Below are 5,124 nucleotides of genomic sequence, written 5' to 3'. Positions count from 1 at the left end.
ACACCCCACCACACACATACCATGGAATACTATTCAGCCATAAAGAATGAAATAATGTCTTTTGCAGCAACTTGGATGGAATTGAAGGCTGTCATCCTAAGTGAAATAACTCAGGAACTGAAAACCAAATACTGCATATTCTCACTTATAAGTGGGAGCTACGCTATGGGTGCCCAATGGCATACAGAGTGGTATAATGGACATTGGAGACTCAGAGGTGGGGAGGTTGGGAGGGGGTAAGGGATGAAAAATTACCTATTGAGTACAATGTACACTATTTGAGTGACGAGTACACTGAAAGCTCAGACTTTACCACTATATAATTCATCCATGTGACCAAAACCCACTTGTACCCCTAAAGCTATTGAAATTTAAAAAAAATTGCTTCTGAAGTTCTTTCATGTTTGTCATTTTCTGGACCTGCACATGGTTTGTGTGAGTTTGAGTGTGTGTGTGTGTGTGTGTGTGTGTGTGTGTATGTGTATGAGAAGAATTTTAACTCAAATTCAATTAGCTTAATAAGTATAGGGTTATCAGTATAAATATTATTTATTTCTTCATGAGTGAGATTTGGTAGTTCATGTCTTTCAAATAATTTGTCCATTATATCTATGTTGTTCAATTTATTGGCCTAAAATTGTCCACAGTATCCGCTTTTTTCCTCATAGTATCTTTAGAAGCCATAGTCATGCCACTTTTCTCATTCCTGATATTGGTAATTTGTGTCCTCTGTTTCTTTTTTCCATATTAGTCTGGCTAGAAATTTGTCAATTTTACTGATATTATCAAAGAACCAGCTTTTGGTTTCATAATTTTCTTTATTATTTTTCTGATTTCTGTTTCATTGAATTCCACTTGATTCTTTGTTATTTTCTTCATTCCTGTTACATTGGGTTGAATTTAATCTTCTTTTCTAGTTTCTTAAGGTGGAAGATGAGGCCATTGACTTGAGACTTGTCCTCTTTACTAATATAGGCGTTTAGTGCCATATATATTTCCCCTTAATTTATGCTTCAGTAACATTCTACAGATTTTGCTCTGTTGTGTTTTCATTTTCATTCAGTGAAAAATGCTTTACAATTTCTTTTGATTTATTCTTTGACCTATGGATTATTTAGACTTACAGTATTCAGTTTCTAAATAGAGATTTTCTAGTTATTTTTCTATTTTTGATTTCTAATCTGAATCTATTGTGGTCAAATAAAAAACTTGGTATTTCTTGAATACTATTAAATTTATTGAGATTTTTTAAGGTCTTACAAAAATAAAGCCTCATAAAAAATATGGCCTATCTTGGTAAATTTTCTGTGCATAACTTGTTCCATTAGTCAGATAAATAACAATGATGTCCCACCTCAAGTGGTATAGCTCACTTTGGTGATATTTCTGCCAATGATGCAAAAACTAAAATACACCATGGAGAAACTTAAGACAAATCTATATTGAGGGATGTGTTATGAAATAACTGTCCTATAATCTTCAAAAAAGTCATGATCATGAAATGCAAGGAAAGAAAGAAATTGTTATGGACTAAAGGAGACTAAAGAGACATGACATCTAAATCCATCGTGAGTTTCTGGACTATAATATTTTACAGTAAAGAACATTATTAAGACAACTAAACATGAATGAGATCTGAAGATGAGGTGATAGTAATATAGTAGCATTAATTTCCTGACCTTGATGATCTCATTAGGTTATATTGGAGAATATCCTTGTTATAGGCAATACATACATACAAAAGTGTTCAGTGGGCAAGGGCATCTTGTTGGAAATTGCCTCTCAAATAATTTAGAGAAAAAAAGATTTGCTTCATTTGGGCAACTTTCTTGAAAATTTGAGATTTTTGCAAAAAAAAAAAAAAAAAACAGATGAAGAAACAGGAAAGACCTCAATTAGAAACAAGTCTATAGACAACCTAGGGCAGGGGTCCCCAACCCCAGGACTGCAGACTGGTACCAGCCCATGGCCTGTTAGGAACTGAGCTGCACAGCAGGATGTGAGCAGCAGGTGAGTGTACTGCCTGAGCTCCACCTCCTGTCAGATCAGTGGCAGCATTAGATTCTCACAGGAGTGTAAACCCTATTGTGAACTGCACATGCGAGGGGTGTAGGTTGCATGCTCCTTATGAGAATCTAACTAATACCTGATGATCTAAAGTGAAACAGTTTCATTCTGAAACCATCCCCCACCCTTGTCCATGGAAAAATTGTCTTCCATGAAACAAGTCCCTGCTGCCAAAAAGGTTGAGGACTGCTGACCTAGGGATTAAGATTTGCAAATAAGAATTTAAAAAACTTTAATAATGGCTCTTCCCACCAATTTTCCAAAATTGGTCAAAATCAGTAAGTCACACATATAGAAAGCTCAGTGAATCTCAATCAAGATAAATACAGGGAACATCACACCCAGGCATTTTGATAGTCCAACTTCTGAAAGTTAAAACTGGGAAAAAAAGTTCTTAAACGTAACCAAATAAAAATGCACATTATATACAGGAAAACAATGATAAGAATTACAGCTGACTTCTCATCATAAAAATTGAAAGCCAGAAGACCATGGAATAACATCTTTAAATTGCAGAAAGAAATATATTATCAATGTTGGATTAAATATTCAGTGAAGATAGCTTTCAGAAATGAAGACAAATAAAGGCATATTAAGTTAAACATAAAAGCAGAGAGAATTTTCCAACAGCATACTTGTACTACATTAAATGCTAAAGGAAGCTCTTTAAGCTGAAGAGAGATGCTACTAGAGAGAATCTGGATCTACAGGAAGGATTGAAGAATATGGCACATGGGAAACATGTGAATAAATATAACACTATATTTTTATTTTCTTAAATTATTCAAAAATTAACATTTTCATTTAAAAATAATAACATTGTATTGTGGAGTTTATAATTCATGCAAAAATATGTATATGGCAATAATAACACAAAAGATGGATTGCAGGTAAATGAGATTATACTATTTTAAGAATCTCAAATTATGTGTATGGTATATTATTTCAAGATAAAGTCTGATAAGTTAAGAATGCCTATTGTAACCTCTAAAGCAATTACTAAAATAAAAAGTGCAGGTAGTTGCAACACTAGAAAGATGGTGGAGCAAGAGCAAAGACAAATCGCTTTGGTTCCAGAAAATCTCCTGAAAAAGAGGAAGGTTTATCAAGCCCTCAAAGCCACCCAGGCAAAGCAGGCACTTTTGGCAAAGAAGGAGCAGAGGAAAGGAAGAGGGCTCAGGTTTAAGTGACTGGAATCATTTCTACATGATTCCTGGAGGCAGAAACGTGACAAGGTGCATCTCAGATGACTGGAAGTGAAACCTCGTGCCTTGGAATCGCCAGATAAACATTCCTTGGCCTTTGTTGAACGCATTGAAAGGACTGATGGCATGTTTACTGGTGCAGAGAACCATTGCAAGACTTCGCCTAAAGAAAATTTTTAGTGGTGTCTTTGTAAAAGTCACCCCCACCAGAACCTAAAAATGCTGTGTATAGTGGAACCTTATGTGACCTGGGGATTTCCAAATCCGAAGTCTGTCTGGGAACTCATTTTGAAACATGGACAAGCCAAGGTCAAGAATAAGACCATCCCTCTGACAGACAACACAGTAATTGAGGAGCACCTTGGGAAGTTTGAAGTTTGGTGTCATTTGCTTGGAAGACCTCATTCATGAAATTGCCTTCCCAGGGAAGCATTTCCAGGAGATCTCATGGTTCTTGTGCCCTTTCCACTTCTCAGTGGCCTGTCATGCTACCAAAAATAGAGTGGGCTTCCTCAAGGAGATAGGCACACCTGGCTATCAGGGTGAATGCATCAATCAGCTCATCCGCCAGCTGAACTAGACCCAGGTGCCAAACTGCAGTAAATTTTTATCAGTGAAGTGGAAGCACGTGTTTTTGTTTTTTTGGGGGGAATTTTTATCAAGTATCTTCGGAGAAGATTATTTCCGGCTTTATCTTCAAAAACTGGAAAGGAAGGGTCAAAGAAAAGACAGTAGCTTATGTTCATGGCAAGCAACTCTCATCACAGTCCAGTTCCAAGGAAAAATTCCAGCGTTTTCTACATTGGCTGCTGCCTCGTCTGAAATCAGCACATTCCATGGAGGAAGGAAACCTGCTTTGTTGCATCTTCTATCCTAGGGTTTAATGTTGGTAAATGAGTAACTCTAGCATTTGTACAAGGCTCCCTAAGACTCCTGCAGTTGTCGACCAAGCCCAGGAACATAATTGAATCTGGAGATTCCTTGGGCTTTGTTTTGAAAAAGACTTGAAATACACATAGGAAGAAAGGTACAAAAATAAATGTTCACTTGTCTCTGCAAAAAAAAAAAAAAAAAAAGTACAAAGAGGTATGATTAAAAAGCCAATAGAGAAAATAGAATACTAAAAATTACTCAAGACAGGAAAGAGGAAACAAAGGAATGAAAAATAGAGGGAACAGATAAGAAAACAAGTAGCAAGATGGTAGAATTAAAGAAACCATGTCAATAATTTAATAAAAGACTAAGCACTCAAAATGCAGAGTTTGTCAGACAATTAAAAAGCAAGACATGGTAAAACACTGTTTAGAAGAGATGCGTATTAAGTATTAACACACTGACAAAAGTAAGAGAATGAAAAAAGCTATTTATGCAAACATCAAACATCAAAAAGCTGGTATAGCTATATTAATATCTGACAAAATAGACAAGAAGATAAAGATGATCATGGGTCACAAGGGTACGGATTATTTTTTGAACTGAATTGTGTTTTCTCAAAATTAATATGTTGATGTCCTAACCATCAAAGTGTCTGTATTTGGAGACAGAGCCTTTACAAGAGTAATTAAAGTTAAAGGAGGCCATAAGGGTGGGGCCGTTAGGACTGGTGTCTGTATAAGAAGAGGAAGAGACACCAGAGATCTCTCTCTGCATACATGGAAGAAGTGCCATGTTAAGTGATATGGTCTGGCTGTGTCCCCACCCAAATCTCACCTTGAATTGTTATAATCCCCACATGTCGAAGGTGGGGCCAGGTGGAGATAATTGAATCATGGGGTGGTTTCCCCCATATTTTTCTCATGATAGTGAATAAGTCTTACGAGATCTGATGGTTTTATAAATTGGAGATTCCCCA

General features: G+C 36.2%; 1 pseudogene; it reads left to right on the top strand.

Annotated features, from left to right (window-relative positions):
* Positions 1-3,024: 3,024 nt before the first annotated feature.
* On the top strand, positions 3,025-4,241 carry LOC100457769 (ribosomal protein uL30-like; annotated as a pseudogene).
* Positions 4,242-5,124: the final 883 nt, after the last annotated feature.

This window comes from Pongo abelii, chromosome 11 (assembly GCF_028885655.2).
Source record: "Pongo abelii isolate AG06213 chromosome 11, NHGRI_mPonAbe1-v2.0_pri, whole genome shotgun sequence".
NCBI lineage: Eukaryota > Metazoa > Chordata > Mammalia > Primates > Hominidae > Pongo > Pongo abelii.
The sequence above is the reverse complement of the archived record's forward strand: the minus strand, read 5'-3'. Positions and strand labels throughout refer to the sequence as shown.